At 45.1% G+C, this 15,087-nt stretch overlaps 1 protein-coding gene across 2 annotated transcripts in view; it reads right to left on the reverse strand.

Moving 5' to 3' along the window:
- The window catches only part of LOC121284359 (F-box/WD repeat-containing protein 7-like), a 248,451-nt gene that overhangs the window by 198,868 nt on the left and 34,496 nt on the right, over nt 1-15,087 (reverse strand). Inside the window, exon 1 of one of the 2 annotated variants that reach the window (XM_041199778.1) lies at nt 8,597-8,726. The exons of the other annotated variant lie outside the window; for it this stretch is intronic. The gene's annotated coding sequence lies outside the window, so the exon portion shown is untranslated. Of the gene's footprint in view, nt 1-8,596; nt 8,727-15,087 lie in introns of those variants that run through there. 2 annotated transcript variants of the gene reach the window in all.

The raw sequence follows: 15,087 nt of genomic DNA on the forward strand, positions 1-15,087 counted from the left end.
AACTTCCAGGAGGTGGTGTTCCATCTACCTGCTGGCCTGGTCCTACGAGATGCTGGTGGTCATGGGTTTGGAAGGTGCTGTCTAAGGAGCCTTGATGAATTCTTGCACTGCATCTTGTAAAAGATACACGCTGCTGCTACTGTGTGCCGGTGGTGGAGGGAGTGGATATTTGTGGATGTGATGCCAAGCTTCTAGAGTATTGTGGGAGCTGCGCTCATCCAGGCAAGTGGGGAGTATTCCATCACACTCCTGACTTGTGCCTTGTAGATGCTGGACAGGCTTTGGGGAGTTAGGAGGTGCGTTATTTGCAACATGATTCCTAGCCTCTGTAGCCACCGTATTTATATGGCAAGTCTAATTCAGTTTCTGGTCAATGGTAACCCCCAGAATGTTGATAGTAGGGGATTCAGTGATGGTAATGCCATTGAATGTCATGGGGAGATGGTTAGATCCTCTTTTGTTGGAGATGCCTGGCACTTGTGTGGCACAAATGTTACTTGCCACTTGTCAGCCCAAGCATGGATATCATCCAGATCTTGCTGTGTTTGGACGTGGACTAATTCAGTATCTGGGGAGCCATGAATGGTGAACATTGTCTGGTGATGATTGCACTTCGCCACTTCTGACCTTATGATATAAGGAAGGTCATTGATGAAGCAGCTGAAGATGGTTGGGCCGAGGACAGCACCCTGAGGAACTCCTACAGTGATGTCCTAGAGCAGAGATGATTGACCTCCAACAACCACAACAATCATTTGTGCTTAGTATGACCCCAACCAGCGGAGAGATTTTGCCCCGAGTCCCAGCCGCTCCAGTTTTGCCCTGGCTCCTTGATGTCACACTCAGTCCAATGCTGCCTTGATGTCAAGGGTAGTCACTCTCACCTCACCTCGGGAGTTAGGAACTTTTGTCCATGTTTGAACCAAGGCTGTAAGGAGGTCAGGAGCTGAGTGGCCCTGGCAGAACCCAAACTGGGCATCAGTGAGCAGGTTATTGCTAAGCAAGTGTTGCTTGATAGCACGGTTGATGACCTCTACCATTACTTAGCTGACAATCGAGAGTAGACTGATGGGGCAGTAATTGGCTTGGTTGGATTTGTCCTCTGTTCTGCACACGGAACATACATGGGTAATTTTCCACATAGCCGGATAGATGCCAGTGTTGTAGCTGCACTGGAACAGCTTGGCTAGGGCCTTGGCAAGTTCTGGAGCACAGGTCTTTAGTACTATTGTCAGGGCCCATAGCCTTTGCACTATTCAGTGCCTTCAGGCATTTCTTGATATCTTGTGGAGTGAATTGAATTGGCTGAAGACTGGCATCTGTGGGATGCTGGGGACCTCCGGAGGAGGCCGAGATGGATCATCCACTCGGCACTTCCGGCCAAAGATGGTAGAAAATGCTTCAGCCTTATCTTTTGCACTGATGTGCTGGGCTCCCCCATCATTGAGGATGGAGATATTTGTGGATCCGCCTCCTCCAGTGAGTTGGTAAGTTGTCCGCCATCATAACAGCTGGATGTGGCAGGACTGCAGAACTTAGATCTGATCTGTTGGCTGTGGGATCACTTAGCTCTGCATATCACTTGCTGCTTTCACTGTTTGGCACGCACGTAGTCCTGTGTTATAGCTTCACCAAGCTGACACCTCATTTTTACGTATGCCTGGTGCTGCTCCTGGCAGGCCCAACGGCACTATTCATTGAGCCAGGGTTGATTCCCTGGTTTGATGGTAATGGTAGAGTGGGGGATATGCCGAGCCATAAGGTTACAGATTGTGTTCGAGTACAATTCTGCTGCTGCTGATGGCCCACAGCACCTCATGGATGCCCAGTCTTGAGTTGCTAGATCTGTTCGAAGTCTATCCCATTTAGCACTGTGGTAGTTAGTGGAGGCGATGGCATAGAGCTATTGTTCCTGGACTAGCAATCCAGAGGCCCAGAGTAATGCTCTGGGCACCCAGATGTGAATCCTGCCACGGCAGATGATAGAATTGGAATTCCATAATTCAGTGCTTGGGCCCCAGCTATTCACACTATGTATCAATGATTTGGATGAGGGAACCAAATGTAATATTTCCAAGCTTGCTGACGGTACAAAACTAGGTGGGGAGGATGGTAAGAGGCTTCAAGGCGATTTACACAAGTTGAGAGAGTGGGCAAATACATGGCAGATGCAGAATAACATGGGAAAGTGTGAAGTTATCCACTTTAGTGGGAAAAACAGAATGGCAGAGTATTATTTAAATGGTGAAAGATTGGGAAATGTTAATGTACAAAGGGACCTGGGTGTCCTTGTACACCAGTCACTGAAAGCAAGCATGCAAGTCGATCAAGCAGCTAAGAAGGCAAATAGCATGTTGGCCTTCATTGCGAGAGAACTTGAACACAGGGACAAGGGTGTCTTACTGCAGCTGTACAGGGCATTGGCGAGACCACACCTGGAGTATTGTGTGCAGTTTTGATCTCCTTACCTAAGAAAGGATATACTTGTCATAGAGGGAGTAATTCCTGGGATGGCAGGATTGTCGTATGAGGAGACTGGGTCAAGGTCTGTATTCATCAGACTTTAGAAGAATGAGGGGAGGTCTCATTGAAACATAAAATTCTGACAGGGATGGGCAGATTGGATGCAGGGATGATGTTTCCTCTGGCTGGGGGGCTCTAGAGGAAGGGGTCACAGAATCAGAATACAGCATAGACCATTTTGGACAGAGATGAGGAGAAACTTCTTCACTCAGAGGGTGATGAACCTGTGGAACTCTCTATCACAGAGGCTGTGGAGGCCAAGTCACTGAATATATTTAAGGAGGAAATAGATAGATTTCTGGACTCTAAAGGCATCAAGGGGCATGGGGAGAGAGTGGTAGTACGGTGTTGAGATAGAGGATCAGCCATGATCATATTCAATGGCAAAGCAGGCTCGAGGGGACGAATGACCTACACCTGCTCCAATTTCCTATGTTTGTATGTTTCACCACAAGTGTAGTGGCAGCAGTGTGTACCATTTACAAGATACACTGCAGTACCTTCCAAACCCACGACCATTACCATATAGAAGAACAAGGGCAGCAGATAGATGGGAACACCAACACCTGGAAGTTCCCCTTCAAGCCACTCATCACCCCAACTTGGAAACAATCACCGTTCCTTTACTGTCACTGGGTCAAGATCCTAGAACTCCCTCCCTAACAGCACTGTGGGTGTACCTACACCATATGGACTGCAGCGGTTCAAGAAGGCAGCTCACCACCACCTTCTCAAGGACAATTAGAGATGGGCCTTTCCATGAATGAATCAAAAAAGGGAGAAAGATTTGCTGTCTTTGCAAACAGATAACAAGGTAGGCTGTCTCTTTCCACAGGCAGTAGAAAAGGCCATGATAGAAGAGCAATCACTTGCCCTTTGTCACACAATCCCATCCCAATCATACATAAAATCAAGTTCCAATTCAGTGAGTCTACTTACGCAAAATATTTTGTTTGCTGTGACCATAAATTAAGAGCATTGGGACAGGCGCCAATTTCCAACAACTGCTTCCACATATCCAATTCAAACAGCCAAACAAAAATAAAAAAATGATAAAAAGAAAATCATGTGCTCTCTGCTCTGAGACATCAGTAGGTGACACAGGGCCTGTGGTGTCATGCTTTCAGCAATGGCACTTTGTCGGGGACGGTAAAGATACAAATGTTAGCATCTACATTGCTAATATCATAGTGAACACCTCAAAAATTCCTCTCAGGGTGCAGCAAGCATCATAGATGGAGCAGCCATCCTGTACCAGTTACATCCCAGTTACTAACAGGAATGAGTTGGAATGACAATCAATCTGCTCTTTTGATAATAGTTAAGAGTTGGGCAAAGCCCCAGGAGGTTATTGGAATCATGTGTAACTTGGCATCTTTGCATTCACTCTGCTGATGGTGCTGGCCACAGCTGTACAGACACTGGCACTCTGACTGAACCTCATCTAATTTTACGAGAGTCTGGAGACCTCTACCTTGGAAGCTGAGAGCCAAGATTAATCCCACCCCCTCACCCAGTACATACATTCCAGCAGCAAGTAATGGTGCAGAGCTTTGGGCTGCTTTTCTCAACATTTCCCCCATTCTCAATTCTTACTTCAAAAGAGCAGTCGTTAACATATTCACAGCAGTAACTGTCTGTCACAACGTCAAATAACTGACTTACCTGAAATTTTAAGCATGAACTTAGAAAGAGGGCCCTCGCCATGAGAAAAAGTAAAATTATAGTCCAAGACAGAATTAAGATTAAATATTCTTACAAGGGACGGCTTAAACGGAAGGCTGACAAGGGAAATTAGAGATAATATTAGATCCAAGGAAGAGACATACAAATTGGCCAGAAAAAACAAGAGACCTGAGGATTGGAAGCACTTTAGAATTCAGCAAAGGAGGACCAAGGGATTGATTAAGAAGGGGAAAATAGAGTACGAGAGTTGCAGGGAACATAAGAACTGACTGTAAAAGTTTCTATAGATATGTGAAAAGAAAAGGATTGGTGAAGAGAAATGTAGGTCCCTTACAGTCAGAGACAGGGGAATTTATAATGGGGAACAAAGAAATGGCTGACCAACTAAATACATACTTTGGTTCTGTCTTCACAAAGGAGGATACTAGAACCATAGAACACTACAGCACAGAAAAACAGGCCATTTGGCCCTTCTAGTCTGTGCCGAAATATTATTCCGCTAGTCCCATTGACCTGCACCTAGTCCATAACCCTCCAGACCTCTCCCATCCATGTATCTATCCAATTTATTCTTAAAACTTAAGAGTGAGCCCACATTTACCACGTCAGATGGCAGCTCGTTCCACACTCTCACTACTCTGAGTGAAGAAGTTCCCCCTAATGTTCCCCCAAACCTTTCCCCTTTCACCCTAAAGCCATGTCCTCTCGTGTTTATCTCTCCTAATCTAAGTGGAAAGAGCCTACTCGCATTTACACTGTCTATACCCCTCATCATTTTGCAAACTTCTATCAAATCTCCCCTCATTCTTCTACGCTCCAAGGAATAAAGTCCTAACCTGTTTAATCTTTCCCTGTAACTCAACTCCTGAAGACCCGGCAACATCCTAGTAAATCTTCTCTGCACTCTTTCAATCTTACTGATATCCTTCCTGTAGTTAGGCGACCAGAACTGCACACAATACTCCAAAGTTGGCCTCACCAATGTCTTATACAATCTCACCATAACATCCCAAATCCTATACTCAATACTTTGATTTATGAAGGCCAGTATGCCAAAAGCTTTATTTACAACCCTGTCTACCTGTGACGCCACTTTCAGGGAATTATGTATCTGAACTCCCAGATCCCTTTGTTCCTCCGCACTCCTCAGTGCCCTACCATTTACTGTGTATGTCCTACCTTGGTTTGTCCTTCCAAATTGCAACACTTCACACTTTTCTGCATTAAATTCCATCTGCCATTTTCTGGCCCATTTTTCCAGTTGGTCCAGATCCCTCTGCAAGCTTTGAAAGCCTTCCTCGCTGCCCACAACGCCTCCAACTTAGTGTCATCAGCAAACTTGCTGATCCAATTCACCACATTATCATCCAGATCATTGATATAGACAACAAACAACAATGGTCCCAGCACAGATCCCTGAGGCACACCACTAGTTACAGGCCTCCAGTCTGAGAAGCAATCATCTGCTACCACTCTCTGTCTTCTCCCACAAAGCCAATTTTGAATCCAGTTTACAACCTCTCCATGGATACCAAGTGCCTGAACCTTCTGAACTAACATCCCATGTGGGACCTTGTCAAAGGCCTTACTAAAGTCCATGTAGACAACATCCACAGCCTTTCCTTCATCTACTTTCTTGGTAACCTCCTCGAAAAACTCCACAAGGTTCATTAAACACGACCTACCATGCACAAAGCCATGCTGACTATCCTTAATCAGCCCTTGGTTGTCCAAATAATTATATATCCAATCTCTCAGAACACCTTCCAATAATTTACCTAGTACTGACGTCAGGCTCACTGGCCTGTAATTACCTGGTTTACTTTTGGAGCCTTTTTTAAACAACCGAACAACATGAGCTACTCTCCAATCCTCCAGCACCTCACCCATGGCTAAGGACATTTTAAATATTTCTGCTAAGACCCCTGCAATTTCTACACTAGTCTCCCTCAAGGTCCGAGGGAATATCATGTCAGGCCTGGGGGATTTATGTACCTTTATTCGCTGTAAGCACCTCCTCCCTCCTCTTTAATCTCTATATGTTCCATGACACTACTGCTTGTTTCCATCCCTTCCTTATACACTATGCCAGTTTCCTGAGTAAATACTGATGCAAAAAAACTGTTTAAGATCTCCCCCATCTCGTGAGGCTCCACACATATACGACCACTCTGATCTTCAAGGGGACCAATTGTGTCCCTTACTATCCTTTTACTCTTAATATACTTGTAGAAACCCTTCAGGTTTACCTTCACATTATCTGCCAAAGCAACCTCATGTCTTCTTTTTGACTTCCTGATTTCCTTCTTTAGTATTTTCTTACATTTTCTATACTCTACAAGTACCTCATTTGCTCCTTGTTGCCTATACCTGCTATACACCTCTCAATTCTTCTTAACCAGATCGCCAATATCCCTTGAAAACCAAGGTTCCCTATGCCTGTTAACTTTGCCTTTGCCTTTCCTGACAGGAACATGCAAACTCTGCACTCTCAAAATTTCGCCTTTGAATGCCTTCCACTTACTGAACACATCCTTGCCAGAAAACAATTTATCCCAATCCACTCTTCCTAGATCCTTTCTCATTTCCACAAAAGTAGCCTTTCTCCAAGTTAGAATCTCAACTCGAGGACCAGACCTATCCTTATCCATAATTAACTTAAAACCAATGACATTGTAGTCACTGGACCCAAAATGTTCACATACTTCTGTCTGGTTCCCTATTAGGAGATCAAGTATTGCATCCTCTCTCGTTGGTACCTCTATATATTGATTTAGAAAACTTTCCTGAACATATTTGACAAACTCCAAGCCATCCAGCCCTTTTACAGTATGGGAGTCCCAGTCAACATGTGGAAAGTTAAAATTTCCTACTATCACAACTTTCTGTTTCTTACATCAGTCTGCTATCTCTCTACAGATTTGCTCCTCCAATTCTCTTTTGACTATTGGGCGGTCTATAATACAACCCAATAGTGTGGTCACACCTTTCCCGTTCCTCAGCTCCACGCATATGGCCTCTGTAGACGAGCCCTCCGGGCTGTCCTATCTACGCACAGCTGTGATATTGTCCCTGACTAGTAATGCCACTCCTCCCTCTTTCATACCCCACCCCCCATCACGTCTGAAACAACGGAACCCCAGAACATTGAGCTGCCAGTCCTGCCCCTCCTGCAACCAAGTCTCACTAATAGCAATAATGTCGTAATCCCACGTGCCAAACTACACCCTAAACTCATCTGCCTTTCTGACAATACTCCTTGCATTGAAATAGATGCACCTGAGAACATTTCTATCACATACAAACCCTTAATTTCTGTCTATACATGCATTCCTCACTTGACCTTTATCCTCCTCCACCTCACTATCTGCTCTAACACTATGGTTCCCCTCCCCCTGCAAATCTAGTTTAAACCTCCCGGAGCAGCACTAGCAAACCTACCCGCAAGGATGTTAGTCTCCCTCCAGTTCAGGTGCAAACCGTCCCGTTGGAACAGGTCCCACCTTCCCTGGAACAGAGCCCAATTGTCCAGAAACATGAAGCCCTCCCTCCTGCACCATCTCCTTAGCCACGTATTTAGCTGCATTATCCTCCTATTTCTAGCCTCACTAGCACGTGGCACAGGTAGCACCCCTGAGATCGCAACCCTGGAGATCCTGTCCTTCAGCTGTGCACCTAACTCCCTAAACTCTCTTTGCAGGACCTCCTCCTCCTTCCTATCCACGTCATTGGTCCCTACATGGACCACGACATCTGGCTGCTCACCCTCCCTCCTGAGAATACTAAGAACTCGATCTGAGATATCGCGGACCCTGGCACCAGGGAGGCAACAGACCATGCGGGATTCTCGATCTCTCCCACAGAACCTCTTATCTGTCCCCCTAACTATCGAATCCCCTATCACTACTGCTCTCCTCTTTTCCCTCCTTCCTTTCTGAGCTGAGGGTCCAGTCTCGGTGCCTGAGACGCGACCACTACAACTTGTCCCTGGTAGGTCGTCCCCACCAACAGTATCCAAAACGGTATAACTATTGTTGATGGGAACGGCCACAGGGGTGTTCTGCTCTTTCTGTCTATTCCCCTTCCCTCTCCTGACAGTCACCCAGCTGCCTGCCTCCTGATTTTTGGGGGTGACTGTCTCCCTGAAACTCCTGTCTATTACTGCCTCTGCCTCCCGTATGGTCCAAAGTTCATCCAGCTCCAGCTCCAGTTCCCTAACTCGGCTTCTCAGGAGCTGTAGCTGGATGCACCTTTTGCAGGTGTAGTCATCAGGGACAATTGTGCTGTCCATGACTTCCCACATGCTGCATTTGGTGCACTCGACTGCCCTAACTGCTGCCTCCATTACCTACTCCTAAATTAATTAAAGGAAATTAACCGGCCTTACCTCACTGGGAGCAAGCTCCTCCTCAGTCTCTGCTCGCCGAAGCCACTCGAGCCAAAGCCTCAAAGCTCCACTCCTTCACTGGGCCACTCACACACTGGCCGCTCCTCTTCAGCTTCCCCTCCTTTTATTTTCAATCTCCCGACTGACCCTCCTCTCGCGCTGATTTCAATCTCCCGACTGACCCTTCTCTTGCGCTGTTTTCAATCTCCCGACTGACCCTTCTCTTGCGCTGTTTTCAATCTCCCGACTGACCCTCCTCTCGCGCTGTTCTCAATCTCCCGACTGACCCTCCTCTCGCGCTGTTCTCAATCTCCCGACTGACCCTCCTCTCGCGCTGTTTTCAATCTCCCGAATGACTCTCCTCTTGCGCTGTTCTCAATCTCCCGAATGACTCTCCTCTTGCGCTGTTCTCAATCTCCCGAATGACTCTCCTCTTGCGCTGTTCTCAATCTCCCGACTGACCCTCCTCTCGCGCTGTTTTCAATCTCCCGAATGACCCTCCTCTCGCGCTGTTTTCAATCTCCCGAATGACTCTCCTCTCGCGCTGTTTTCAATCTCCCGAATGACTCTCCTCTCGCGCTGTTTTCAATCACTAATAACATACCAGAAATGTTGGGGAGCACAGGGTTTAGTGAGAGGAGGAACTGAAAGAAATCAGTATTAGTAGGTAAATGGTGTTTGGGAAATTGACGGGATTGAAGGCCGATAAATCCCCAGGGCCAGATAATCTGCATCCCAGAGTATTTAAAGAAGTGGCCCTATAATAGTGGATGCATTGGTGGTCATCTTCCAAGGTTCTATAGATTCTGGAACAGTTCCTACAGATTGGAGGGTAGCTAATGTAACCCCACTATTTAAAAAGGGAGGTAAAGAGAAAATAGACCAGTCAGCCTGACGTCGATAATGGGGAAAATTCTAGAGTCCGCTATAAAACATTTAACAGCTGAGCGCTTGGAAAACAGTGGCAGAATCGGACAGAGTCAGCATGGATTTATGAAAGGGAAATCATGTTTGACAAATCTACTGGAATTTTTCGAGGATGTAACTAGTAGAGTTAATGAGAGGGAGCCAGTGGATGTGGTTTATTTGGACTTTCAGGAGGCTTTTGACAAAGTCCCACATAGGAGATTAGCGTGTAAAATTAAAGTGCATGGGATTGGGGGTAGTGCATTCAGATGAATAGAAAACTGATTGGCAGACAGGAAACAGTCGGAATAAATGGGTCTTTTTCCAAATGGCAGGCAGTGACTAGTGGGGTACCGCAGGGATCGATGCTGGGACCCCAGCTATTCACAATATATATTAATGATTTAGATGAGGGAACTAAATGTAATACCTCCAAATTTGCAGGTGACACAAAGCTAGGTGGGAGGGTGAACTGTGAGGAGGATGCAGAGATGCTTCAGTGTGATTTGGACAAGCTGAGTGAGTGGACAAATGCATGGCAGATACACTGTAATGTGGATAAGTGTGAGGTTATCCACTTTGGTAGCAAAAACAGGAAGGCAGGTTATCTGAAAGGCTATAAATTGAGAGAGGGGAATGTGCAATGATACCTAGGTGTCTTTGTACACCAGTCGCTTAGGGTAAGCATGCAGGTGCAGCAAGCGGTAAAGAAGGCAAATGATTTGTTGGCCTTCATAACAAGAGGAATCGAGTACAAGAGCAGGGATGTCTTGCTGCAATTGTACAGGGCCTTGGTGAGACCACACCTGGAATATTGTGTGCAGTTTTGGTCTCCTTATCTGAAGAAGGATGTTCTTGCTATAGAGGGAGTGCAGCAAAGGTTTATCAGACTGATTCCTGGGGTGGTGGGACTGACATATGAGGAGAGATTGAATTGGTGAGGATTACGTTTGCTGGAGTTCAGGAGAATGAGAGGGGATCTCAAAGAAACCTGTAAAATTCTAACGGAACTAGACAGGGTAGATGCAGGAAGAATGTTCCCGATGGTGGGGGAGTCCAGAACCAGGGGTCACAGTCTGAGGATACGGGGTAGATCATTTAGGACTGAGATGAGGAGAAATTTCTTCACCCAGAGAGTGGAAATCGCAGAAAGTAGTTGAGGCCAAAACATTTTATGTTTTCAAGAAGGAGTTAGATATAGCTCTTGGGACAAAAGGGATCAAAGGGTGTGGGGAGAAAGCAGGAATAGGCTATTGAGTTGGAAGATCAGCCGTGATCATAATGAATGGCACAGCAGGCTCGAAGGGCTGAATAGCCTACTTCTGCTCCTAATTTCTATGTTTCTATATATATATTCTAAATAATCATAGCCAATCTTAAATGTTAGAAAGTGTTACTATATTTGACTGACAAAGCATGTGGCTGCTCTGTGCTATTAGCTGTGCTAGTGATAGGGGAAGAAAGTGAAGATCCTGCAGATTTTGCAGTCCTGATCATGACTGATAATCAATAAGCTTCTCTGTAAATGGTGTATGGGTGAACCCTGAATTTAGCAGAGCATTCCATTGAGATGCCCAATTTGGCTGAATACTAAACACACACACCCAAGCTCAAGAACAGTAGCCTAACTGGAGAGAAGCTGATACTCATGAAACCGCACTGGAGCAAACCCCAGTGCTTTCAGGAGAGCATGGGAGAAGCAGCAGAGTTTCAGAGAAAACCTGTGGAATGGTGTGACGTTCTGGTCCAGTGACCTCAGAACTGGGGAACCGTTCTCAATTTCCATTCATAAGTTTGCAGTATTATATCAGGGGAATTCGATACAAAAGGTCTGTCCAGGCTGGGCAAGGGCATTGATAAACACGAGCAGTCTTTGCACGGACTATCATTACTCAGGTCAGTAAAACAAACTTCTACTTCAACTTCATTATTTACGGGATGGGGGCGTCGCTGGCTAGGCCAGCATTTATTGCCCATCCCTTCAACATTCTTTCATGTTTTCAGATGAGGGAACTGGCTTAATTCAGTAGAACAAACTACAAGCCAGCAAATTAACAGCAGTGGTTAACCCAATGTCACATCCCTATTTTATTCATGTGCTTTGCATCAACAGCGTGAGTAATCACCGACTGCTATATTAAAAACATGAACAATATGCAAAAGGCACAGCAAACCAAAACTGTCAGAACGGACATCAACAGCATGGCGCTGCACTCTCTCTGTAAGAGGAAAGCAGGCCAATGGAGGGCCTCACTAGACTGTTGTTCTGTGATGAATTAATATTTCTTGCAAGTGCTGCAATAGTGAATGGGCTCCAAGGACATTTCACAAGCACACTGGGGTGGAAGTTACACTTAAGGAACAATTTTTGAATGGCAGATTTTTGTTAGAATATGGAAACTTACTTGCTGCGCTGTGAACAGATAGCAACTTGGAAAATGCCATGACAGGTCTACTGTGGGTAGCCTACATCCCACCACAGAGGAGCTGGACAATTAAAAGCAGAGCAAGCACCTTGCATCTATTTAGCAGTTGCAAGAAAACCTAAATTCCAGTCCTTTGTTTTGAGGAGCAGGGAAAGGGAGGCTAAAGGAAGGAGATAATAGGAAGATTGCTGCCAGAATAACTCCAACTGGTGGGTTTCAAGGTACATCAAGTAGACAATTCTTATAAGCTTATGGAACTTTAACTTTAAAATAAGATTACACATAAGTTTTAAGGTAAAGGAGATTCAAAAGGGAGAGGAGGTTATTCAGTCCATCAGTTTCTTTCCTCCAGAGTCCCTGTATAGCTCAAGCAAGGATTTACCTGCCACACCACCTTCACTTTCTTCTCACTACCTACAAAGCTGCACAATACTTCTCTAACCACACTGACATCAATCCAACTCTTTTCAGAAAATGCCAAATTAAATCAGATACAGGTTTCCTATCCTGAGTTTCTAATAGAATGCCCTCCCTGTCCTGGAGATAAAGGTTACTGATGGCTGGCTGGCTGGGGTGGAAATGAGGTTTTTTTGATGAGGCCCTGTGCTGACCTGGGTTGAAAGGACTATATGTGGTTGTGTGGTAAAGCCTACATTGAAGGTTTGCAACAGGTTCTCATATAATACCTCTGAAATTACTGTGCGAACTCAGTGAAGATGCAAACACAATGGCCATGATTGTGACTGATGGTTTTAAGCCCTGCAAGCTCAGGGAGATATGGCTGGGGTGGTGGGAGAGAAAGAGGGAGTGCCTGATATTAAGTTCTTGCACACAGATTTCTTCTTCATCTCTCACTTCCTTCTCCCCACCTTTGTATCTTAGTTTTCAACCATTTTTCTTGCTCCTCATCCATCACTGCCCATATTGCTGCTAGGCAGAATGCTGTTGTCTAACACACATTGATTACTGTAATAGCCCATCATACTGTTCCTAAAATTTCTTCTAGGAAGGCCCAATATCCCCTCCATTTTGAAAGATCAAGCCCAGTGATTCACCTTATCTTTCAAGGAACATGATCAATTATCTGTTGCTTCCATTCCTACCATCCTACCTTGGTAACTTGTTCCAAAGATTAATTGCCCTTTATGTGAAAAGTTCTGACCAACTTTTCCCCAACACCACCCACCTCCCCACCACCTTACTTCTAACTTTCTCCTTTTGAGCTTGCATCCCATTCCCACCCTTTATTTGCAACAGCGAACAATTTACCTGATCCAGTTTGATCAATTCCCTTCTTACACCTGAAGACTTCAATGAGGTTGCATTGATATCCGCTCTTTACCAATATGCAGCTCATGTTACCCTCACATCAAATCCAGAATCACTAACCAGTTACTGTATTAGAAGGTTACTGAACAAAGACTGGTTTTAATTAATTCCACTGCAGAGTAACAAAGGAGCACAAGCACAGCTGAAAATGCTGCTATCTCTGAACAGCCAGCAGGTGGTGGCAGAGTGCCACTTTCAGCAAAACCAAGAAAGGAGATTGTGTAGCATCTAATCCAGATCAGTGAAGGGAACAGCAGTTATATCCCTCTGATGCCCAAAGTAAACTACACCTACACATCCGTATTAACCTGGTACAGAAACACAAGCTACGAGTTAAATCCCACTTTGACCCAAAATCTAGATTGATACCAGAGCTGTACTGAGGTAAACCATGTTACTGCCCGATGGGAAGACCCAGCAGCCTGTTCTTTGGATCTTAAAAACCCTGGAACTTTTTTTTTTAAAAAGACAGCAGGAAACTTTACTCATGTCCAGTTCACTATTTCTCTCAAAAAATACCTGAAAATATTTGTGGACTTCATGCTTTGTCATATTTGTCCAAAAATCAGCTCAATTATTAGTCCTGATAATCTCACCGAGAATTTTCCTCCTAAGCAATTTTCCTCCATTACAAAATGAGTGCAGGAAAGATTATATACAAACAGCAAGTCCTTGCACTCTGTGAATGAGCAATCTTACTGGCTAATCATATTGGAAACAATGGTAGCGAACAATGAGAGTTAGTACTGGCAGTATATGGTCAGCTTCTGTCAAGAGACAGTTTATAAAGAGTGAAATCCTCCATCAGGCCAAAGATGCACAGCTAAATGTCATCACCTCGCTTTACAGACACTGACTGACGTGTCATACAAAGCAGCTCGCTTAACTGGAACCCATCCAGCACCTTCAACATTCACTCCCTCCATCACTGACGCACGGTGGCAGCAGTGTGTGTACCATCTACCAGGTGCACTGCAGCAACTCGCCAAGGCTCCTTCAACAGCACCTTCCAAATCCGTGACCTCTATCTATCCATCACGCCCGGGATGGGAGGAGAGCTCGAATTATCAAGCCCCACTACTACACAGGCCGTACCATTAATTTAAACGTTTAATTTTCTCACTGAAATGGCCAATTTCAGTGGCCAGAAGAAGTGAGACTCTAACCAGGCTTCTTCCAAAAACTCAGAAATAGTTTTGTTTTAAAATAATCATTGAGTTTTAGTTGCAAGTACTGGTTAACACACAATTGCAATCAGGAAATAGCCATCCATCTCTTCCTAAAGAATTCCCCTAGCGTGTGCACATGCATTACACAGACAAAGGTCAAACAGATAGAGTCTCTGCAGAGATGGGCTTTGGAGGATGAGCATTACAGAATAAAGTCTGCAGGGTCCCGATGCTGTCGACCTGGACTTCCCTCCTGTGAAGATGGGCCATTGGTCCTGGTGGATGTCTGGAAATTCTCACCAACTGGTCCCAGCTTTGCAGATCCAAATGCAGACTAGTTGCATAGGTAAGGGTTCTCTGGTTACAGGTTGATAGTCACACAATTCTAGACAAGGTAGAGAGGGGGAGCCAGCTAGGGTAACCTTCCTTCCTCAGCTTGTTCCCCAACAAGAATGAAAGCAAAACCACAGGTTCAAACTTAACGTTTGCCTCTGCCACGTGATTGCCCTTTTGTATTCCAGCTTTTCATTAATTAACGTGCCTTGCAATTCAAAACAAACTCCTCCTTAAGAACCATAAAGGTCTTGGATGAGGCCTGCTCGTTGACAGTTCTAAAGTGAGCTTATGACCGTTTTAAAAAATATCCCAGGTTGGCATCCGC

Source organism: Carcharodon carcharias, chromosome 11 (assembly GCF_017639515.1).
Source record: "Carcharodon carcharias isolate sCarCar2 chromosome 11, sCarCar2.pri, whole genome shotgun sequence".
In the NCBI taxonomy this organism is placed as follows: domain Eukaryota; kingdom Metazoa; phylum Chordata; class Chondrichthyes; order Lamniformes; family Lamnidae; genus Carcharodon; species Carcharodon carcharias.